Source organism: Carassius carassius, chromosome 9 (genome assembly GCF_963082965.1).
Source record: "Carassius carassius chromosome 9, fCarCar2.1, whole genome shotgun sequence".
Taxonomy (NCBI): domain Eukaryota; kingdom Metazoa; phylum Chordata; class Actinopteri; order Cypriniformes; family Cyprinidae; genus Carassius; species Carassius carassius.
This window is the reverse complement of record NC_081763.1, coordinates 33,667,639-33,692,942: the sequence shown is the minus strand read 5'-3', so window position 1 is coordinate 33,692,942 and position 25,304 is coordinate 33,667,639. Positions and strand designations below refer to the sequence as shown.

General features: G+C 43.7%; 2 pseudogenes; one reads left to right on the top strand and one right to left on the bottom strand.

The window, feature by feature from the left end:
• Positions 1-965: 965 nt before the first annotated feature.
• Positions 966-24,425, bottom strand: LOC132149768 (alpha-2-macroglobulin-like protein 1; annotated as a pseudogene).
• On the top strand, positions 4,003-13,374 carry LOC132149674 (alpha-2-macroglobulin-like; annotated as a pseudogene).
• Positions 24,426-25,304: the final 879 nt, after the last annotated feature.

The following is a 25,304-nucleotide window of genomic DNA, read 5'->3' as shown; positions in this document are numbered from 1 at the left end:
CTGGCCTCCTTCCCAGTGTACCGCCAAAGCTGCAATATTTGCATTAATCATTGTTTTTTTTGGCTAAAGGTTGCATGCATATGTATGCGTAGATGCCTCATTAGTGAATCTATGGGCTAATACACGCAAGCCATCCACAATATTGGAAAGGTCAACTTGAGGTCATTCGCCATAAGGAATATTCAACTGGCATTGTCACCTGTGAAAGGTTTCTCTTTTTTAATCAAGAATTTAAATCCCTGCAGTTTTTACAATAATCTGTTCACAGAACTGTGGCATCTTCAAATATTTTAGTAAATTACAAAGTTGACTGTTGTAAGATGGCAGGCGTGTCTCTATGCTTGGAGCGGTTGAATGAGGCATTTACTGAATCAGACTATAGAAAATTGATTGGACCAAATTTATTTTGCACACTTGATTTAATGTTTCAGAATTAGTCAAATTAATGAAGCACATGTTGTCCACGGTCAAGAGAGTGTGAGTGTGTTTCACCACTGCAGTGAGAAATTGCCACCTAAGCTGTTCACGGACTGAAACAAACACCCGATCCATCGGACACATCTTCAAAAAGAAGAACCAGCCACTGATCAGATACATTGGTCTTAAAAAAACAACAACCCACACACCTTTAATTTCATCCATGACACTTAACTTTCAGTATTGGACTGAATGAACCAATCACAGCTGCAGTGCTACTTTATGGTAAAGTATTCTGATTTCATTATGGCATGAAACTGCATTTGGTACGTAGTTAAACTGGATTATGCAAAAAGACAAAATTTGTACAAGCTTTAAAAAAAAAATAATAATAATAATAACCCCCACACATACTGCAAGTGAACTGCAAGTGGCAGTGAAAGAGGCAAACAATGACTAGTTAAGAGTTTATTCATGCATCCTATAGCCAGAAATGAAGCACGATCATGGACAGGGAGGCATATAACAGGGAATTCAACAAGCACGAGTTAGCAAAAACACATACTTGGCTGATAGTAGTCATACACCTCAATTACTGCTGGCTTGAGATCCTGCACTGCAAGACCCTGTTTCAGTTGTAGACTGTAGGTCATGGGGACATCCTTAGGAACCTGCAAGACAGAAGGGACGGAGAAGCACATAAGCACACATGAAGGGGCAGGTAGAGAACCTACCCTGCGCACATCTCACCCCTTTCAGATACACCAGCACATGGTCATCTCCAGCATCAACCCGCTGCACTAGTGGAGCAAATGAATCTGGTGGAGATCTAAGCTGAGAGGAAAAATGGTTTAATATCGGAAGCAGCTTTAAGCATCTTGGGACTTTACATACAAGTCATCTTAAAACATACGAACCAGTGACGTATCTGCGGTGAAACCTGACAGGAGTTTAATATTCACAATAACCATGTTCGTAGTTGGTTTTGCACCATTGTACCTAAATGAAGAGGTTTCAAAATTAAAATAAGTAATTGGGTGCATCTACCAAGATGGCTTAATGCTGCTCAGGGGGTGGCATTTTTACCATGAACAATGTGCTGCCACTTTCACTTATTTTGCTGTGCTGCATACTCCTGGAATGCACAGATAGACCGCAACCATGTACAGTGAGAACGTTTTATTCCATTAACATGTGTTTGTACTCAAACCCAAAACACTACATAGCAGACAGAATGCTCGCGTTGATTTCAGCGTCTGCCGTCTCACTAAATCAGGGCAGAAACACACGAAAAAAGTTTTCAAAACTGCTCTGAGAGTCCAACTGAAAAGTATGAAGATGAAAAGTATGAGCATGCACAGCACTCAATACTTAGTTGGGGCTCCTTTTGCCTAGATTACTGCAGCAATGCGGCGTGGCATGGAGTCGATCAGTCTGTGGCACTGCTCAGGTGTTATGAGAGCCCAGGTTGCTCTGATAGTAGCCTTCAGCTCTTCTGCATTCTTGGGTCTGACATATCACATCTTCCTCTTCACAAGGTCAGGCGAGTTTGCTGGCCAATTAAGAACAGGGATACCATGGTCCTTAAACCAGGTACTGGTAGCTTTGGCACTGTGTGCGGTTGCCAAGTCCTTTTGGAAAATGAAATCTGCATCTCCATAAAGTTGGTCAGCAGCAGGAAGCATGAAGTGCTCTAAAACTTCCTGGTATACGGCTGCGTTGACCTTAGACCTCAGAAAACACAGTGGACCAACACCAGCAGATGACATGGCACCCCAAACCATCACTGACTGTGGAAACTTTACACTGGACCTCAAGCAATGTGGATTGTGTGCCTCTCCTCTCTTCCTCCAGACTCTGGGACCCTGATTTCCAAACGAAATGGTAAATTTACTTTCATCAGAGAACATAACTTTTGACCACTCAGCAGCAGTCCAGTCCTTTTTGTCTTTAGACTCTTCTGATGCTGTCTGTTGTTCAAGAGTGGATTGACACAAGGAATGTGACAGCTGAAATGTCTTGCATACGTGTGTAGTGGTTCTTGAAGCTGCAGTCCACTCTTTTGAATCTCCACCACATTTTAATGGGTTTTGTTTCACAATCCTCTCCAGGGTCAATGGTCGTCTTTGAACAACTGTCAAGTCAGCAGTCTTCCCCATGATGGTGTAGCCTACAGATCTAGACTGAGAGACCATTTAAAGGCTTTGCAGGTGTTTTGAGTTAATTAGCTGATTAGAGTGTGGCTCCAGGTGTCTTCAATATTGAACCTTTTCACAATATTCACATTTTCTGAGATACTGAATTTGGGACTTTCCTTAAGGGGCTTTCACACTGGCAGTTTAGTGTGCAACGGGGCACGGTTCGGTTCGCATGAAAAATCGCTAATGTGAACGCTGTCATTGGACCCTGGTGCCCACTGAGGTAGCGAACCCAAGAATACCTGGAGAAGGTGGTCTGAGTTCGGTTGCTCCCAAACTGTGGCGCGGTTCACATGAATGTGCAAGCAACACGGACTCGGGTGCGCACCTGTTCAGGAAGTAAAGTACCCACGCAAACACACCTGGGTTTGATACAACTATTGATTGTGAAAGCAGACCAACACTGCGGGCGGCGCCGGGAACAATCACGCTCGGGCTCGGACCGCAGCAAACGAGCCAAGTGTAAAAGCCCTCTTAATTATCAATAATAAGGATCAAAATTAAAAGAAATAAACATTTGAAATATATCTGTCTGTGTGTAATGAATGAATATAATATACAAGTTTCACTTTTTGAATGGAATTAGTGAAATAAATCAACTTTTTGATGATATTCTAATCATATGACCAGCACCTTTACTTAGCCTACTACTACTTCTACTACTACAAAAATGAAACAAACATTATTTTTAAAGCATTAATCACACAACATTTCTTCCAGTTTTTATCTTAATAGTAAATCCCCTTGGTTTGACAAAAAAAAAAATAAGTTAGCTTAATTTTCAATTATTAAAAGATAAAGGATAAATTAAATTAATATTAAAGTAGAAATCAGTTCACTAAATAACAAAATTGACTGTTTCACCTCCACTTTAAGGGGATATTTGTGTTGTTTATTATACTTTTTGTGAAACTACTTGTCTTTCAGTTGATATTGTAGCCTGCAGCATTTACATGTTGTTTATTACTGCATAAAATTTATTAAATTAGATACAAGATGATTTCAAAATCCCCTAATTTATTTATTTATTTTTATTTATCTCATCTCGTTCTCGTGAACCCAGTCTCGTGTCTTGTCTCGTCACACCCCTAGTATTTGATGATTTGTAAATTGTATTTTAAAAGTACACTATCAATACAATGTTTTCCAATGGTTGTAAAAGGCATTTGATGCATGATACATATGTATGTTTGATGCATGTTTGGCCAGTTCTTGTACTGAAATACAGTTTTGACCAGCAGGCGTCAACAGCATGACAGTGAATCATTTTACAAATTAACTGGTTCAATCAGTTAATCAGGCAATCAGCTAATAAATGAATTCCTCCAATTAAGTGTGTTTAAATATCGCTGCCAACAGTGCAGCTGATTGAGAGTAACTGTGGAGCTTGTTAAAGGTTTGCAGTGTTTCTGAAATCAAGTCAAGTCTTGGCTGATTGCTCTTCATGGCTGTGAAGGAGTTATGTGTTTGGAAGGGGCTCGTTTTAGTCCTTTTTCTCTTTGCTGTTGGTGGACAGAGATCAGGACCGTGAGTAAATGGGGTTTGAAATGAAAAATAAAGTGTCTTTGTTTTAATGTGACCTTCTCAGTTTAAGTGTCTATGGAACCTATCTCTTATACATTTATATGCATGTGTACTGATCTGACTTATGACTTCTGAGTGTGTTTGTTTCCACAGATCCTTCTTGGTGATGTTTTCTGCAGTGATGGAATCTGGCTCTAATGCCAAATTGTGTGCAAGTCTTCTAAAACCCAATGAGAGCCTTTCAATGAACATCTTTCTGGTTGATGACCACAACCAGACCACACCACTTGCGCAGCGGAGATCTTCAACCGTGTTTCACAGTTGTTTTAGTTTCCAGGTCTGTCTCAGTGAGGCACATGCAGTGTTTTTTTCCTTCCTGTATTAAAGTGTTTCTCTACAGGCTCCCCAAGTAGATGGAGAATTAGTGCAGAAAGTGAGGGTGGTACTTCAGGGAAGGTTCTTCAAAATGACTGAAGAGAGGAAAGTCATGTTCAGAAGTTACCTGCCTCTGACCTTCATCCAAACAGACAAACCCATCTACAACCCAGGACAAATGGGTGAGCTACACCCTTGTATTAATATTAGAATTGATCAGAACTTGTAGTGTAACCGACTTCGTACACCTTCAAGTGCATTATGTAATCCAAGTGAGCTGTTTCTCTTCTGCAGTGAACTTCAGGGTTCTGACCATGGATGCTAAATTTGTTCCTCTTGATCAAATGGTAAAGCCTGAGCTGCTTCTGGTCTTCCGGGTTTTTTTTTTTTTTTTTTTAAGTTGCCTAATGTTATGTTTGTCTTTACAGTACAGTCTAGTGGTGGTGGAGGTGAGAACTTGTTCTGGACCAAGTCTTTGGATAGATACAACACTGGTTTACCTCTACATGTTCTTTGGGGATTTACTGTTCTTTCTTGGGCTTGCATCATATTCAAAGCTTTTTCCCTCCAAATAGGACCATAATAAGAACCGGATTGGTCAGTGGACAAATGTTTCCTCGACTGGGTGGATATTGCAGCTTTCTCACCAGTTAAACCCTGAGGCTCAGGTTGGGATGTATGCTCTGAGGGCTTTTATTGGTGACCGTACAATCTCTCAGGATTTTGAGGTGAAAAAGTATGGTAAGTTACCACACATGATGTGCAATGGGTAGTCTTGATGACTGACTGGGGTCCTAATTTAAAGCCTTGGTTTCTGGTTTAGTTTTACCCAAGTTTGACGTCACCTTGACCACACCACAGATGTACAGTGTGGGAGATGTGGGACTGAAAGTTGAGGCTTGTGCCAAGTAAGTGTGAGCTCTTATATTCTTGACTTTTTGGTTGGTGAACTTGTTCCTTAACCCTTTACTCCCAGATACACGTATGGGCAACCTGTACCTGGTCAAGCATTGGTGGAAGTGTGTCGTGAGCCGTTCCAGTTTTGTGGTACCTGGTGTGTCTCGTGTGTGTCTTAACAAAACCGCTATGGTAGGAGACCACTGTACAGAGCAGGGTTTTTTTTTTTTTTTTTTTTCTCCTGCATGTCTACACCTGAATCTTGCCACCTTGTTCTGCTACCAGATGAACAACACCGGTTGTGCTTCCCTTACTATCAGTACGTCAGAGTTTTTCACCACCAAATTCGAAGAGAACCTGCAAATTTCCTTCCTTGTTAAAGTGAATGTCACTGAAGAGGGAACAGGTGAGCACCTGGCTGTTTTGTGTGTATATATATATATATATATATATATATATATATATATATATATATATAATATATATATATATATATATATTCTTTTTTTTTTTTTTTTTTGGTGGGGGGGGGGTGGTTTAGATCTAGTCTCCGTATGGCAGCAGTGGAAGAATGTGAACTAACCACTTAATTCACACACCTCAACCCTAACCTTTTGGGTGCTAATGCCATTAAGACCGGATGGGCAGAATCACACTGCTAGAAGTGCTATCTGACACACTCCACTTTAGTTATCCTATACCGCACATGATCCGCCCTCCAAGACACTGCAGTCCAAATGTCTTTCATTTAATGGTTTATAGAATTAAATGACCGTGATTGGGTGGATAAACTGAACATGTCAATATTGCATGCCTACCGTCTTAAAGGGACTGCGTTCTTATCTATCCCCGTCATCATAACAACGTATGTTAAATTAAGTACTCCTACTTGATCTGAAAAAGGAGTCTAATTTGTAATGCTTCTGTATTTGTCTTTATTCTGCTTTTCAGATATAAAGTTGCTGCATTTTCACTACTGTCAAAGGGATAGTACACCCAAAAAGGAAAACTCATTTGAGTTTTTGCAAATTCAGTCCTTGATTCAAATTTATGCGCTAAATTGATTTGGCCTGAAGAGAATGACTTGAGACAGAAAATGTTGGTGACTAGAAGTTGACTAATGCAGTGACTTAATCCCATTAGTCATACAAGTCTTATCGGGTTGACAGACTTAATCTTAGCCTTTCTGGATGAAAATGCTTGGTCCCAAATCCCTGTCAACTAACACTGACTTGAACATTCTTATTTGGTGCCTTTTTGTTCTCCCAGATGTAGTGATGTCAAAATCCACAACCGTCTTAATTACGTTTGAAGTTGGCAAGGTCTCGTTTTTGGACCTCCCAGGTTTCTTTAACTATGGATCAATCCTTAATGGGAAGGTGAATAACGCTTCATCTCTTCGACCGTCCTCATTGGTTCCCTTTCCTAACCGCTCTATCCCAACAGATCTCTGCATCTTATTTCAATGGGACTCCAATAGCAAGGAAGGCAGTCTATCTCCTGGATGTTAGTCAATGGCCCTACAAACTGCTGCTGAATCGGACTACGAACCTGAACGGAGTGGCTTCTTTCTCCCTCAACACTGCTGATTTCCCTAAAGCTGGTCTGAATCTGATGGTACGAAAGGGTTTTTTTTTTTTATAAACTGACTTCTGCAAGAAACTAATTCTATTAACCCGTTCCTTCAGGCAAGTGCAACATCACAGGATTTTTATGATTCTAAATCGCCCTACTTCAGTACGGAAACGAGGAATGTGCCGCTTTTCCAAACTGCTACTGACAACCCAACGTTTAGTGAACTGACTATCGACAAGCTTGAGCAGCCACTGAAATGTGGTGCCAATTATCCAGTGAAAATCAAATATTCTTTTGTTGGAGAGACTGGTGACTACAGTGCCGACATCGTCTATATGGTGAGTGGATGCTGGTTTTGATGACCGCACTTGTTAGTTCTCTTTTTGGCACCTCTTATGCCCCAGTCTGTCTCTTGTCAGGTCTTGTCCAAAGGAGTGATCATCCTGCATGGATTTCAGACCGTTCAAGTGAGGGCCCTGAATGCACCAAGTGGCACAGTGTCGTTCCAGCTGTCTGTCAGTGTCGATATGGCTCCAGTAGTGCAGATTCTGGCCTTCTGTGTTCTGCCGAGTGAGAATGTGGTTGCTGCTAGTGCAGCTTTTGACACTGAAATGTGTTTCCAAAACCAGGTGTGTGGACATCTAGCACCTCTACTTTGTGGGGTGTGGCAGCATGTCCTTCAGCTTGAGCTTGTTCTTGTTCCAGGTGTCTCTGCAGTTTTCTCCCCCTACAGCTGTTCCTAGTGAGGGAAATGTTTTGACTGTTTCTGCTCAAGCAGGATCCCTGTGTGGCCTCAGTGCTGTTGATCAGAGTGTTCGGATCATGGAGCCGGGAAGACGTTTGAATGCTGAAGCGGTATCCATGCGCAGTTCATTAGTCATACTTTTTGACATCCAGGTTTTGCAGTTGGATCAATTAGACCAGCTGTTCCCAAACCTGTCCTGGAGTACCCCCAACACTGCACATTTTCTTTGTCTCCCTAATCAAACCCATCTGATTCAACTCACCAGCTCATTAACCCATGTGATAATGAGCGGAGTAGAATCAGGTGTGTTTGACTAAGAAAATGTGCAATGTTGGGGGTACTCCAGGACTGGTTTCGGGAACCACAGAATTAGACCAACCAAAGCAATTGCTGCAAGGTAATATTTGCCATGTCAAACTACCGTATCTACAGTACAAGGCTTTATTAGATACTTGTATCTTAAACTGCTCAGTGAGGTGTGTTTGACCTGACACTTCTCTCCCCTTCCATGTTTTTAGGTGTTCAACCTGCTCCCAGTACGATCTCAATCCTATTATCCATTTCCTGTTGAGGATGAACAGGAGTGCCTGAATGTTAGACCCCGTCGAGATGTTCTTACAGACCAAGCTTACGAAGCTTTCCAGGTTGGAAATTGTTTGCAGTCCTTAAGTAGCTGAATACTGATTGATTTCTTCAAATGCATCTTTATGCTTGTCTTTGACAGAGTGTGGGGATGAAGCTTGCAACAAATCTTCCGGTCAAAGAACCTAACTGCCTGACCTACAGAGGCCTGAATTACTATCGCAACTTTGGTTGTAAGTCTCTTAGGGTGTTCTTTTTAACTATAGGATAGCCTGGTGCATGGCCCTTATTTATCTAATGTATATTGAATTTAACAAGACCCAGTTGGTTGTTGCAGTCCTGGCTATTTTATTTTTTTATTTTTTTTCAGTTCCTCGTCCTGTAGCCTTTCAAATGGCTTCTGCATTAAAGGACATCGGAGGTGAGGGTGCTGGAGGTTCTTTTGATGTGACGGTCAGGACTTATTTTCCGGAAACCTGGATCTGGCAGCTTTCTCAAGTGGGGTCAGTGAAGAACCTTGTTTCCACAAAATGACTCCCCATCACCAGGGCCTGTCCACCCACACAGCTTTTTCTGTGGTTTGGCCACTTGTTCACACACATGCAATATCTGGTTCCAAATGGAGCCTTAAACTACTGCAAAGGTGAACATTTTCAGATTGTCCAGTTTCACTGGTTGGACAGCACTGGCCAGAGGAAATAAGTGCACTGTAAGTGCAGTTACAGACTTGCCCCATGTAAACTGGCTTTAGGGTCAGGCTGTATGCCACCTGCTAGTTTGGTATTCTTGACTGTGCGTCAGTCTTTGCATTTTCATGTGGATTAAATTTTAAATGGAGGATAAATCGTAGTTCATGTGGACTAGGCGTAAAGCAGGTGTCAAACTGTTAAGTTCCAAACATTGCCCCAATGCATGCCATGTTGGCTTCAAATTAGCCTGTAGGACTTGTTCTGCTGAATTGTTCAGGGTGTTTTGGTTGAATCTGAACTCTGCTGGGCTGTGGCCCTCCAGGAATGAGTCTGCCAGTGATCTAAAGGGCTCCATTTACCCCTCCTGGTCCATGTTCGTTTCTATATAGTGTGTGTGTGCTTTTCAGAAACACTGGATCCACAAGAGTTAATCTGAAAGTTCCTGACACCATAACCACATGGGAGACCGAGGCGTTCTGTGTGTCCTCCAAAGGTTTTGGCTTGGCTCCTCCTGTTCAGCTGACGGTCTTCCAGCCCTTCTTCCTGGAGCTCTCCCTGCCTTACTCCATCATCCGTGGAGAGTCTTTTGAGCTGAAGGCCACGGTCTTCAACTATCTGTCCAAGTGCATCATGGTCCGTATTCACTAATGTTGTGTGGGTTTTTTTTTTTTTTTTTTTTTTTTGGTGTGTGCAGGCTTCGTATCGCCTTGCTTTGAACTTTCATGTTAAGCTGTAGCCTGTTGTAACTGTCACAATTGGCCATTTAAAACTGGGCCACCTTGCACGAGTATTGCAGAGTCAAAATTAAGCAGTATCATGTGCCAGAATTTCAGTACATGATTGTCACTGTTATGGACCGACCACCATACTACATATGGAAACTTCAGTAGACTGTCCCTGTCAGGCCTAAGCCAGCAAAATTAACTGTGCAAGAACTCCATCTTAGAAACTATGTCAATCTCACCCCTAAATGGATCTGTAGAGACCTCTTTACTGTGCACTAATAATATGGTTTATTGGCAGGTTAAAGTGACTCCAGCTGCTTCCTCTGACTTCAGTCTTCGACCTTTTAATGATCCGTATTCATCCTGTCTCTGTGCCAGTGGGAGAAAGACATTTAAATGGATTCTCTCCGCATCGGTCCTTGGTCAGTTTTTCATGGTTTGTCTTCTAAATGGAGTATGAATTGGTTGCTCACTTCCCGTCTGCATTATAGGATCTGTAAATGTGACTGTCAGTGCTCAGGCTGATCAGTCCCAGGTTCGATGTGGCACTGAAGTTGTGACCGTGCCAACAAGAGGACGCGTTGACATTGTTACTGAAAGTCTACTTGTTCTGGTAAGCATTAACCATTCTGGAGTTTGATCATGGAGCTTATGCAGTTTTACTGATTTGGTGCACTTCTGCTCTCTTTATAGCCTGAAGGAGTTGAAAGGATCTTCACCCAGAGTTGGTTACTTTGTCCAAAGGGTTTGTTTGCACTCAGTGACTTTCTAAATGCATTCTTACTCTACCAGCAAACTGTAGGGCTCTCTGCTGATCTGTTCGGTTTTGTCCACAGGGAGTGTCCTTTCAGAAGACCTATCTCTGACATTTCCAACAAATGTGATTCCGGGATCTGCCAAATGCTCAGTTTCAGTCCTTGGTAAACTTCCCCCTTACTGAATTGGACCCTTTCAGCAAAATAACTGGATTCAGGCGGCACTTAGTTTTCTTCCTTTCTTAGGGGACCTAATGGGTCGTGCGCTAAATAATCTTGATGGCTTGCTACAGATGCCCTCTGGCTGTGGAGAACAAAATATGATAATTCTTGCTCCCAATATCTACATCCTGCAGTACCTGGAAGGCACTGCGCAGCTCACCCCAACCATCCGACAGACTGCCACTGGTTACCTTCAGAGCGGTACAGATGACTGAATCCTACAAGTCCTACTCCTCGGAGTTCATTTGGTGTAATGTGAATCCTGACCAAGGTTTTTTTTTTTTTGACTTGAACAGGATACCAAGGACAGCTAAACTACAGGCACGGTGATGGTTCATACAGCACATTTGGCTATGATGCTTCCAATACATGGTGCGTTTCAGTCTTTTCCTTTTATGCATCGTTGAATTGGGTTGTAATGCAACTTTTCATGGCCAGGTTGACCACCTTCGTCATGAGGACTTTTGGCCTAGCAAGGCGTTTCATCTTCATTGATCCCAGTGTCCTCCAGAGCGCACAGGATTGGTTGATCAGCAAGCAGGGTTCAGATGGCTGTTTCATGCAAGAGGGAACTCTGTACCACATTGATATGAAGGTGCATAATGTTTCTTTAAATGTGTTGTAACTGATCTTAAGTCTACGTCTGACCTAAAGCATCATGCTGCTCCGTTTTTAGGGTGGTGTAGGTGATAATGTGACCATGACAGGCTACGTTGTTGCATCACTCCTTGAAATGGGCGTCCTTGTCACGGTAAAACATGCCTGCTAGTTGTTTATACAAGCTCCTTGCCCTTTGATTTGTGTAGTCCAGTAATTCATGGAGACCCCTCAACATTGCATGTTTTCCATGTCTTAAATGGCCTCCAGAGACTTTTGTTTGGAACCACTGGTGTAGTGACCCTTTCTGCTTTGCTTTCAGGATCCGGTCATCACCAATGCTCTGTCTTGCTTGAGGCCTGTCGCTGGGAACCTAGGAAACACTTACACGACGGCTCTGCTTGCCTACACCTTCAGTCTGGCTGGAGAGACCAGCACTCGAGCACGGCTTTTAACTGCCTTGAAGAACATTGCCATTTCTGAAGGTGAGGTTCACTAGTCTCTTGATGTTCAGGTTCTTTGGCATCAACTTTATGTCCTCTCTTGTCCTAAGGAAACAAGCTCCACTGGTCTCAGACGTCATCTGGTGACACTCTGGCGGTGGAGATCAGCTCGTATGTGCTGCTAGCGGTTCTCTCTGTACAGCCTCTCACGACCACTGATCTGAGCTATGCTAACCGCATTGTCAACTGGCTTGTGGCCCAGCAGAACCCTTATGGAGGCTTTTCCTCCACCCAGGTAACTCTGGCCACCAAACATGAGCACAAATGATATCGGAGGCTTTTTTTTTTTTTTTTTTTTTTTTTTTAAATCTGGTGTTTATTTTTAGGACACTGTGGTGGCTCTTCATGCTCTGTCTCTGTTCGCCGCTAAAGTGTTCAGCCTGGAGGGCTCCAGCACTGTTACTTTACAGTCCTCTGTGGCAGGAGAGGTGTATAACTTTGACGTGAATCGGGACAACAGGCTGCTGTATCAGGAGAAGCAGCTGAAGAACATTCCTGGCAGATATAGTGTTCGAGCGACAGGCTCCACCTGTGTGTCTGTGCAGGTCGTAAACTTCACATGCTTAACTTCTATGCTTGTCCCTGTTCGGTCATAGTGTACGTGTATTTATTAGTGTGGGTGGGTTTTTTATTATCCCCAGGTTACATGTTTCTACAACGTCCCAACACCCATTCGAGTTTCCAGTACACTTGGTGTTGAAGTGAAGGTGGCAAGAGACTGCAAAGTGCCTGGATCTGATCTCCTGCTGAACATCACTGTGACGTAAGAACCACTTTTCAATTCTCTGACCATTTCACAAAGCCAGTCCAAATGTAGTTCTGATCCACTTTAGCCCCTAATAAAGTATATGGTTGGAATAGCTGCACAAATTCAACTTCTACCAACTCTGAGCAGCCTTGAGCTGTCTTTTGTAGATGCGCCAAATTGCAGTGCTTGACTTTTATAAAATTCTTCACTCCTTCAGATACAATGGTGCAAAACCAACTACAAACATGGTTATTGTGGACATTAAACTCCTGTCAGGTTTCACAGCAGATACGTCACTGGTTCGTATGTTAGAAGATGACTTGTAAAGTCCCAAGATGTTTGAAGCTGCTACAGTTATTAATGGACTTTCCTTCTCAGCTTGGATCCCCACCAGATTCATTTGCTCCGCTAGTGCAGCGGGTTGATGCTGGAGATGACCATGTGCTGGTGTATCTGAAAGGGGTGAGATGTGCACAGGGTAGGTTCTCTATCTTCCCCTTCATGTGTGCTTATGTGCTTCTCCATCCCTCCTGTCTCACAGGTTCCTAAGGGTGTCCCCATGACCTACAGGCTACAACTGAAACAGGGTCTTGCTGTGCAGAATCTCAAGCCAGCAGTCGTTGAGGTGTATGACTACTATAAGCCAAGTATGTGTTCAATGGTTCGTGCTTTTTGGCTGAATTCCTGGTTGAACATGCGTGTCAAGCTGACTTGCTGTTTTCACTTTCAGGTGACTCATTTGAGACCACATACATGCCTCCCTGTTTGTGATTTTTGTGCTTAATTTCTGGCTATAGGATTTATGAAATAAAACTCCTTTTTAATCAGTCCTTGTCACGTTCTTTCATACAAAGCTGACCAATTTGCATAAACCAGTGTTTACAGTTGGTAACCTTTAAAAAGCAAACTGGCAAATGTGGAAGCTTTTTTTGGTTTTGTGGCCCTGGATACTTTCTCTAGCGACCCGTTAAATACAACATCTCAGACCAGCTTCCATGATCCGACTAATGCAGTGGTCCCCTGCATGGTTTTTGAAGTCTGTTAACACCTGATTCAGAGGTAACCTTGTTAGATGTGAGCTACTTGCATGGACTGTTTGGTCCATATGATCCCTATGGTGTTCAATTCTCACTACTCCCTCAGCAAGGGAAGTCATATGAAGTTTACTTCACTTGGGGAACACTTCATCGATTTGCTTTAGGGTCTCTTCACAGACTAAACTTGGTGAGGTGAAATGATATACCACTGTGATGGTTGTCTCACACAGTAATGCCACTTTGAATGGGACCTGCTTGCTTCAAACAGCAGAATATCATATGGGTACTAACACTTGAATAGAACATTTCATGTGATAAGATGCATGTTTTGGTACAGCTCTGTTTGGTCAATGTTATTTTTTTTTTTTAATTCCAGTCCCACAGTGTCAAGTTGTGTATCTGAATATCGCGAGTGTGAATGTCTGCAATTGGATGTAAATAATGGATTGTAACATGGCTTACTTGGAACTCTTTCTGGCGATGTCTCTCTACTTCTGTCAAACGCTGAGCCATTCAAGATAACCTACGGCAGACATCAACTACTTCAGCTGGGCCTAATAACACAGCTGCAGTGGACCCCTCCAACGGATTTTCCCCTGGAATGCCTACGTTCAACTGAACAGCGATTTGTCAGGACAAAGAGGAAGCGTGGCTCGAGAGGACGAATTAAACGCGGTGTTCGTGCAAGAGGATCTAAACCCCCACTACCAACTATGGTCCTCTATAATATGAAATCGCTAAAGAACAAATTAGATTAACTCCATGCCTCTACGCTATACCTGTATGAATACATAGTTGTCTGTTATGTTTCAGTGAGACTTGGTTGAACTTGATTTGGTCTTTCCCTACCTGGCTTTGGTACACCGTTAAGACTTGATAGAGATCAACAAGCTACGCGGAAATTGATTGGTGGAGGACTATGCATGTATATTAACATCAAGTGGTGTAGACACCATATCCTTAGACACACCATCAATTCCCCAAACCTAGAACTCTTATCAGTTTCCTTAAGACCTACATATTTACCACGAGAGTTTGGATGACTATTTGTCTGTCTAGTGTATATTCCCCTTGATGCAAGTTATTTTGGAATAGTAATAGACTGGTTTAAACGTGTGACAGAAAAAGGCATTAAAAAAAAGTTTTGATGGCCCCCATTGGCTGTTTGTAGTATAACGCCCCACATAATCTCAGGAAGCCCAACCCTAGGTCTGGATTCTAGTGAGTCATGTGAGGCATGAGCAAATCCAATTAAGTTTAACCAGCGATTGCATCAGAAGTCAGTGAATCACCTGGGACCATCAAACAATAGTCTAACATGTTGCATGCAAAGTAATGGTTGGTATGCTACAATAGCTTTGGTCGGTCCAATTGGTACATCTGCATAACTCAAATTCTGAGACTTGGATGTCAGGATGTCAGGTCTGAGAAGACTAATGAACTGCACATGGATACCGCTTCAGCATTCAAACGTCTTCCTGGCTCCATGATCCGGACGCTCTGATCAACAGCACTGAGGCCAACATTTCCCTCACTAGGAACAGCTGTAGGGGGAGAACACTGCAGAGACACCTGGAACAAGAACAAGCTTAAGCTGAAGGACATGCTGCCACACCCCACAAAGTAGAGGTGCTAGATGTCCACACACCTGGTTTTGGAAACACATTTCAGTGTCAAAAGCTGTACTAGCAGCAACCACATTCTCACTGGGCAGAAAACAGAAGGCCAGAATCTGCACTACTGGAGCCATATCGACACCGACAGACAGCTGGAACGACACTGTGCCACTTGGTGCATTCAGAGCCCTCGCTTGAACGGTCTGAAATCCATGCAGGACGATCACTCCTCTGGACAAGACCTGACAAGAGACAAACTGGGGCATAAGAGGTGCCAAAAAGAACTAACAAGTGAAGTCATCAAAACCAGCATCCACTCACCATATAGACGATGTCGGCACTGTAGTCACCAGTCTCTCCAACAAAAGAATACTTGATTGTCACTGGATACTTCGCCCCACATTTCAGCGGCTGCTCAAGCTTCTCTATAGTCAGTTCAGTAAACATTGGGTTGTCAGTAGCAGCTTGGAAAAGCGGCACATTCTTCCTTTCCGTACTGAAGTAGGGCGATTTAGGACCATAAGAACTCTTGCACTTGCCTGAAGAACAGAACAAAAAACTAAATATAAGTGGGATCAGAGGTGGAAAGAGTATGAAAATATTCTGCTCCAGTACCATTAAAATGAACTTACTACATAAAGTAGGGCACTTAATTTACTCAGTAAAAATTACTCCGTTACATGTTAACAGTGGGGAGGCAAAAATGGGATAGACCAAGGTTGTCAAACTGCGATAATGGAGTGCCACAGCCCTGCACAGTTTAGATGTAACCCCAATTAAACAGCTGATCATTTAGGCTTCTTTGTAAACTACATGGTGCATGTTGGAGCAGGTTTTGAACTATTTTTTTTTAAAAAATGATTGAACAATCAGTAAAATGTTAATTAATTCAGGAACACCACACAATCCCTGCTCAAGTGATGCAAATTACAATTACTTGTAAAAATTTTACAAACAGTAATGTTTGGTCTAAAACGCAAGTCTCTTAATTTTCATCCTGCTTAAAAAAACAAAAAACAAACCTGCATGCGAGAAGACAAAAAAAAAACTTATAGTATCAAGTAAATGCAATTCATCACCTTCCACCTCTGAATAGGATTAAGACAAATCATACCACCACAGTCAGATCAGCTTTAGGGAAATCAGCAGTGTTGAGGGAGAAAGAAGCCACTCCGTTCAGGTTTGTACTGTAGTCAGATTCAGCAACAGTTTGTTGGGCCATTGGCTAACATCCAGGAGATAGACTGCCTTCATTGCTATTAGAGTCCCGTTGAAATAAGATGCAGAGATCTGTTGGGATAGAAAGGTTAGGAAAGGGAACCAATGAGGACAGTTAAGAGATGCTTTACTCGCCTTTGCATTGATCATGGATCCATAGTTAAAGAAACCAGGGAGGTCCAAAAACGAGACCTTTCCAACTTCAAACGTAATGAACACGGTTGTGGATTTCGACATCATTACACCTGGGAGGAAACCGGAATATAAGAAGGCACCAAACAAATCAGCGGTTCAAATCAGCCAGCTGCTCACCTGTTCCCTCTTCAGTGACATTCAGATTAACAAGAAAGGAATTTTGCAGGTTCTCTTCAAATTTGGTGGTGAAAAACTCTGACGTACTGATAGTAAGGGAAGCACAACCGGTGTTGTTCATCTGGTAGCAGAACAAAAGGTGGTCAGATTTAGGTGTAGACATGCAGGAGAAAAAAACTAATCCTGCTCTGTACAGTGGTCTTCTACCATAGCGGTTTTGTTAAGTAACACACGAGACACACCAGGTACCAAAGAAAAACGGGAACGGCTCACGACACACTTCCACCAACGCTTGACCAGGTACAGGTTGCCCATACGTGTATCTGGGAGTAAAGGGTTAAGGAACAAGATCAAGAACACCAACCAAAGGGTCAAAAATATAAGAGCTTACTCTTACTTGGCACAAGCCTCAACTTTCAGTCCCACATCTGCTACACTGTTCATCTGTGGTGTGGTCAAGGTGAGTTCAAACTTGGGTAAAACTAAACCAGAAACCACGGCTTTAAATTAGGACCCCAGTCAGTCATCAAGACTACCCATTGCACATCATCTGTGGTAACTTACCATACTTTTTCACCTCAAAATCCTGAGAGATTGTACGTCACCAATAAAAGCGCTCAGAGCATACATCCCAACCTGAGCCTCATGGTTTAACTGGTGAGAAAGCTGAAATATCCACCCAGTTGAGGAAACATTTGTCCACTGACCAATCCGGTTCTTATTATTGTCCTATTTGGAGAGAAAAAGCTTGGAATAAAAAGATGCAAGCTAAAGAACAGTAAAACCACAAAGAACATGTAGAGGTAAACCAGTGTTGTATCCAAAGACTTGGTCCAGAACAAGTTCTCACCTCCACCACCACTAGACTGTACTGTAAAGACAAACATACCATAAAGCAACTTCTATTAAACAAAAAAACCCTGGAAGACCAGAAGCAGCTCAGGCTTTACCATTTGATCAAGAGGAACAAATTTAGCATCAATGGTCACAACCCTGAAGTTCACTGCAGAAGAGAAACAGCTCACTTGGATTACATAATGCACTTGAAGGTATAGAAAGTCCATTACACTAGAAGTTCTATTTCGTTCTTCCTGACCGCCAGAGGCAGTGCTTCACACTGGATACTATCTCTCGTTGCAAATGCATACTGTAGGTCGAGTCTAATACAAACTATATCCCTCGCGACCAGGATGACTCAGGGTGCTCCCCTATTTAACCCTGTGACTTCCTGCAGACTGTCCCTAAAATCTTCTCGCGTGCATGTATGCAGGTCGTAGCTTATATAAAATGGCATTGTGTTGGTCGCTAGTTGTGTTTTCAGTTTTTTGTTTTTAGTGTTTTCGCTCATTGAAAGGACCATAATAACTTGCAGCTGTAAGTTAAGTTAGTTAAGACCACGCTTGGAGTGTGTGCGCTCTGTATAGCAATTGGTATCTAGACTAATAGGTACAATACTCATCTACTGTGTTATTGAAAGAGCTAGCAGTTGTTAAAAAAAACTAAAGAAATTAAGCTTGTGCCTCGTGTATATATATAACAATATACACGCATTAATTATAGTATAGGATTTGTTAATATATTTATATGTACACTTCAATAATGGTGTGTGTATAATGTATTGTATAGAAATAATTTCTCTCTAGTAAGTTTTCTGGCAAGGCTTGCTTAGGACAGTGACAGTCAGAGTGATTCCGCTCGACCTACCAAATATCTTCTGGAACCAGAATGGAAAAGTTACCTCATACTTGCACATTGTGCATGGCTGTTCTCCAGGCGGATGATGGGCATGACTGCTGCCCTTCCTGTTTAGGCCTAGAACACCTTAAACAGGGCCTCACAGAAGACGCTTGCATGAACTGTAGCATCATGTCTTGGGAGAGGAGGACTTCGAGGGTAACTATGGTGGAAGGGCTTTTGGGAGAGTCGCTACCACCACCTCCACCACGTAAAACAACAAGTAAGCGTAAAAATACTGGTGCTTTCGCTGGTGCTGGTACTGGTGCTACTCAACCAGTGCTTCCGCTGGTAAAAAAAAACCCAAGGAAGACCCTTTAGGGAAGAAGGTGGATGTGCTGACGGCTGAGTTTGCTCAGATCAAGTCTTTGCTTATGAAGTTGCAACCGAGCGGGAGACTAGTGTCTTCAGTCGAAAGCCCTGCTAAGGAGTTACCCATTGGGGAGGAGGATGTCCTTTCAATGGCGGCTTCTCAGAGCCAGTTCTATGATGATGATGATGATGGAGAAGTGGAGGTTATATCTGATCATCAATCCCAATTCTCCCATGATGGCTCCCAGGAAGCTGGTCATGGATCGGCAGAAGGTCCACAGTCAGAGCAAAAGCTGGTGAAGCAAGCTCTTCAGCCTGCATTGGCTCGCTTGGGTCTTTACACAGCCCCGGCGGTGGCAACCTCTTCTAGTGCTTTTTCAGAGGTTCAGCGCATCCCTCTCCTCTTATAATTCCACCATCAAAGGATTATATCGAGGAGTTGCAAAGATGCTGGGCTAACCCTAGGTCGCTTATGCACCCCACTAGTGCAAACAGGGCATTGGCTGCGATGCAGGATGCAGACACTTATGGCTTGGGTCAGATGCCTAAGGTTGATCCGTTTATTGCCTCGTTTGTTCTTTCTCCAGAGGAGGTATTGAGGCCTAATGTTCGATGCCCCCGGCCTCAATGCAGGATTACAGATGATCATCTTATCCAGGCATATAACACTGCAGCACGAATGGGTCGCATTGGCAATTCTCTCTCCCATCTCATGTTGGCCCTGTCTCAGTCCCTTCAATCATCAGGGAGTGATCCTTTTGACCAAAACTTAAGTGATGCCTCCCTTCAGGCAGTGGCATTCATGACAAGATAGCTGGGAAGGCTTATGTCAATGCTCACACAAGCACGCCGTCAAGTCTGGCTTGCACAATCACCTCTGTCTGAGGCATGTAAGAGAACACTAAGGGACCTTCCTGTAGTTCCAGGGCACCTGTTTGGGCCAGCTGCACAGGAGACACTGGAGCGTAGTGTCCAGGTGAATCAGACCAGGCAGCAGTTTGTTGACATGAGGAGAGTTACGCAGGCTCATGTAAATTACCGACAGCCTTCTACGGGGTATGAACTGCCACGTTCTACGTTTTCAACACGCCCAGGTGCTCTTCACAAGGGCCAGCCTCCGAGATCACCACGTGTAGAAAATTCTGCTCCACGGCCCCGGGCTCGGGGTCAGCAAGTATTTCAGGCTCCTAGGGTTAGAGCACCTGGCCAACAGCCCACCAGGGATGCAAGAGGCCATGTACGTAGGTCCTGAAGGTCGGTGGCCGGCCGTCGGATGGTTTTCTTATCAGCAGCTCAGTTACTGGGAAACAACAACTTCCGACCCATGGGTTATAGCAACACTAACCTAGGGGTACAAGATGCAGTTCAGATGGTGGCCGCCCGCTTTCAAAGGTGTCAGGATGACCGTAGTCTCAGACCCCAACAGTTCACTTGCCTTAAAACAAGAAATAGCAAAACTCCTAGAGAAAGGTGCCATCGAACCAGTAGATTGGTCAGAATGGCTAGGTGGGTTTTTCTCCATTTACTTCCTCATTCAAAAAAGAAAGATGGTGTTGTAAGGCCCATACTCGACCTTCGCGGCCTCAACAAGTTCCTGAAGATCTTACCATTTAGTATGTTTCGCATAACCGATGTTCTTCAGGCGGTCAAGCAGCAGCACTGGTTTACTACGGTAGACCTAAAGGATGCTTACTTCCATATTCCAATTGCTCCTCAACACAGGCCGTTCCTCCGATTTGCATTCCAGGACCAGGTTTATCAATTCCGTGTCCTCCCATTCGGCCTTTCTCTATTGCAACGAGTCTTCACCAGGTGCATGGGGGCCGCACTGGCTCCAATCCAAGCCACAGGGCTATAGGTGCTTCCATACTTGGACGACTGGCTCCTTTGCTCCCTCTCTCAGGATCAGGCAGTGTTAGAAATCACACAGCTGCTTGCACATATTACTCAACTGGGCCTTTCTGTGAATTTCAGCAAGAGACGATTAATTCCAAGTCAGTCTGTGGGGTTCCTAGGTCTCACACTGGACTCACAGTCAATGAAAGCCACTCCATCAGAACAACGAGTGGAAAATATACTACTACTCCTTCAACGGTTTCAGAGGCATGCCAGACTTCCATTCAGGTGCTTCCTCAGGCTCACAGGTAAGTTGGCGGCAGCAGCGGCAGTCATACCATTGGGCCTCCTTTCACTGCGCCCCTTTCAAAGATGGGTGAACAGTCTCCACTTGAACCCCAGTTGGCACAAGAACAGGTTGATCAAGGTGACACAGCGATGCCTTCGGGCCCTGAAGTCTTGGAGGAGCAGATTGTATCGGACCAAGGGGGATGTTCTGGGCATGATTCCCTCTAGAAGGGAGATAGTCCAGACCGATGCGTCCCTTACTGGCTGGGGGGCAGTCTGGCAACACAGAGCAGTCACAGGACAATGGGTTCCTCGGGAAAGGGCAAGAATATAAATACCCTGGAACTTCGTGCAGTTCTCCGAGCTCTGAAGCATCTCACTTCGTTTTTGAAGGGCAGGCATATTCTCGTCAGGTCGGACAACAGATCGGTGGTTTATCACATTAACCATCAAGGGGGCACCAGGTCCAGCCAATCCCTTCAAGTATCGCAGGAACTGCTGACTTGGACCTTCCCTCGCTTTGCAAGTATCAGAGCAATGCATATTCCAGGGGTATTAAACGTGGTTCCAGATTTTTTGTCGTGCCACAGAATTCCATCAACAGAGTGGAGGCTCAACCCAGAAGTGGTAGAGGTGATATGGCAGTGGTGTGGAAGGGCTGAAGTGTACCTAATTGCCTCAGCGACAACGACCCACTGCAATCTCTGGTTCTCACTAGCAGAGGAATCCAGTCCGCTGGGGCAGGATGCTCAAGCCCACACCTGGCCAGATCGGTTACTCTATGCTTTCCCCCGATACCGATGATTGGGGTGACTGTTCACAGGGTTTTTCAAGAGCACCACAGGCTGCTGCTAGTGGCACCAAATTGGCCGGGGAGACATTGGGTTCCAGTGATGTACAGGCTCCTACACGGGGATCCTTGGACTCTTCCCAGGAGAAAGGATCTCCTCCAGCAGTTGGAGGGTCAGATTTGGCACCCGAATCCAGACCGCCTGCAGTTCTGTGTGTGGCCTCTGAGGGGCCGGAACCACTCTTTGGAGCCTGCGATCAAGGGGTCCAGAACACCATATTGAACTCTAGAGCACCTTCCACCAGGAGTGCTTATGCCTATCGATGGAAGCTTTTCTCTGATTGGTGTAGGGAGCAAGCAGTGGTCCCAGAGCAATGACCTGTTCCTCTGATTTTACGTTTTCGGCAGTCACTATTAGAAAAGAATAGAGTAGCTGCTATTTTAAGAGTTTATGTGGCTGCAATTTCAGCACATCACGTAAGAATAGATGGTCAGCATTTGGGTTCTCATGCCTTGGTAACTCAGTTTCTTAGAGGTGCTCAGCAACTGCGCCCCCCTCAGGCCATTAGGGTTTCTTTATGGGACCTGGGCCTAGTCTTAAAGTCTCTTACATTGCCCCCGTTTGAACCTCTAGAGCAGAGCGATCTGAAGTGGATCTCATTGAAGGCAGCGTTTCTCTTGGCCATTGCTTCGGCTAAGCGGGTGAGTGAACTTCACGCGTTATCAGTTAACACATCCTGTATGTGTTGGAACGCAGATGGCTCAGTTGTGACGTTATGGCCCAACCCAGCATTTCTCCCCAAGCAGCTTTCTGCCCTTTTTAGAAACCAGGGTATAGATCTGGCAGTGTTTAATCTTCCGATGTCAAACACGCTGGAAGAAAGTGGAAGCACACTGCAGTGCCCAGTAAGAGCTCTCTGGGCCTATCTGAGGGCCACAGAAGTTTTTTGACAATCAGACCAACTCTCAAGTCTCTCAACTCAAGTCACGGGGGCCCAAAAAGAGGTCAAACCCTCTCAAAGCAGAGATTATCGCACTGGGTAGTTGAGGTTATCACCCACGCTTACACATCTAATAAATATCCAGTGCCTTTGGGGGTGAGATGCCATTCGATAAGAGGCATATCAACGTCTTGGGCTGCATTAAAAGGGGTCCTTCTAAGTGACATCTGTGAAGCAGCTACGTGGTCATCAACAAATGCCTAGATACTACAGGGTCAATGTGGCTGCTTCCGGTAATATTGGAACAGCTGTCCTGTCGGGACCCTCAACTGCTTCTGAAGGGTGAGTAGGACCTCCTTGTGTCCTTGTTGTATAAGTCATCCAGTGTGAAGCACTGCCTCTGGCGGTCAGGAAGAACAAAATAGAACGAGTGTTACGTATGTAACTGCGGTTCTAGGAGTTCTGGATGACCGGCAGAGCTTTCTGTCATTCGGAGTCAGGCGAGAAGATTCCGTAGGGACAGTCTGCAGGAAGTCACAGGGTTAAATAGGGGAGCACCCCGAGTCATCCTGGTCACAAGGGACATTGTTTGTATAAGACTCGACCTATGCATTTGCAACGAGAGATAGTATCCAGTGTGAAGCACTGCCTCTAGCGGTCATCCAGAACTCATTGAACCGCAGTTACATACGTAACTCTCGTTCTGATCACTTCTAATATTAATACAAGGGTCATTTGTAACTCACCCATTTGTCCTGGGTTGTAGATGAAAGTGAAAGTAAAAAGTGAAAGTGACGTGACATTCAGCCAAGTATGGTGTCCCATACTCAGAATTTGTGCTCTGCATTTAACCCAGCCAAAGTGCACACACACAGAGCAGTGAACACACACACACACACACACACACACACACTGTGAACACACACCTGGAGCAGTGGGCAGCCATTTATGCTGGTGCCTATCTATGGTGCCTTGCCCAAGGGCACCTAAGTCGTGGTATTGAAGGTGGAGAGAGAACTGTACATGTACTCCCCCCACCCACAATTCCTGCTGGCCTGAGACTCGAACCCACAACCCTTTGATTGCAAGTCCGACTCTCTAACCATTAGGCCACGACTTCCCCTTGGGTTTGTCTGTTTGGATGAAGGTCAGAGGCAGGTAACTTCCGAACATGACTTTCCTCTCTTCAGTCATTTTGAAGAACCTCCCTTGAAGTACCACCCTCACTTTCTGCACTAATTCTCCATCTACTTGAGAAGCCTGTAGAGAAACACGTTAATACAGGAAAGAAAAAACACTGCATGTGCCACACTGTGACAGACCTGGAAACTAAAACAACGATGAAACGCAGTTGAAGAACTCTGCTGAGCAAGCGGTGTTGTCTGGTTCTGGTCATCAACCAGAAAGATGTTCATTGAAAGACTCTCATTGGGTTTTAGAAGACTTACACACAATTTGGCATTAGAGCCAGATTCCATCACTGCAGAAAACATCACCATGAAGGATCTGTGGAAACAAACACATTCAATAGAAGGTCAGAAGTCCAATCAGCACACATTCATCTAAATGTATAAGAGAAGTAGGCTCCATAATAGAGACTTAAAACAAACTTTGAGAAATCACATTAAAACAGAAGGACACTTTATTTTTTATTTATTTCAAACCCCATTTACTCACGGTCCTGATCTCTGTCCATCAACAGCAAAGAGAAAAAGGACTAAAATGAGCCCTTTCCAAACACAAAACTCGTTCATAACTGTGGATAATGATGATAATCCAAGACTAGAAAACATTCGAAACACCCATGTCACGTGACTATGACCAAACGAAGCCTCGAAGTGTTTCACTAATTGTTTCATCAGGTGTGGTCCGCCAAATCAGCGTTTGATTGGAACGGTCGGGAACAGACCACACAATCGCACATCTGTATAAAAGTGAAATAAACGCATTTTGACCTTGTGGGTTTTTGTGAGAGGAGTTTGACTTTGAGATAGCGGATTTTTGGTGATATAGTGACATAGTGCGATTTGATTAGTTATAGGCAATTTAGACTTACATTTAAATTTACACAACACATTGACTGAGAGGCTAGAGACAGACAGAGTATACATATAGTGACACATTAATCGATACATAGATATAAATATATATAGACAGCTAGATTAATAGATAGATACATATATAGATAGATTACAGATACATATATAAATACATATATTATAGATAGATACATATATAGATACATAGATTCTAGATACATATCTAGATACATAGATCGATTCATATATAGATAGATAGATTTGGATAGATAGATAAAATGGAAGCTCCCCAGAAGAGATGCCGTACATCTGTGGTGTGGGAGCATTTCCATTTAGAAACCCCAAATAAAGTGAGATGTGTGTATTGTGATCGGCAGCTAGCCTACTGCAACAATACATCATCCATGATGCGGCATTTGAGGAGCACTCATCCTGCCATTTTGCAGGGTGCAGAGGATGGCATTCCCCCTGTACCTAGGCCTGCTACTGACACTGCTGGGCCATCTAAGCAAGGTATGCATTGTTTGGGATATAATTATAATTGAAATATAATTACAACCTTTTGGGACACTGTTTATAAAGTTTATAAGTTATATAAAGCACTGATTATAAACACTGGAAGGTTTCCA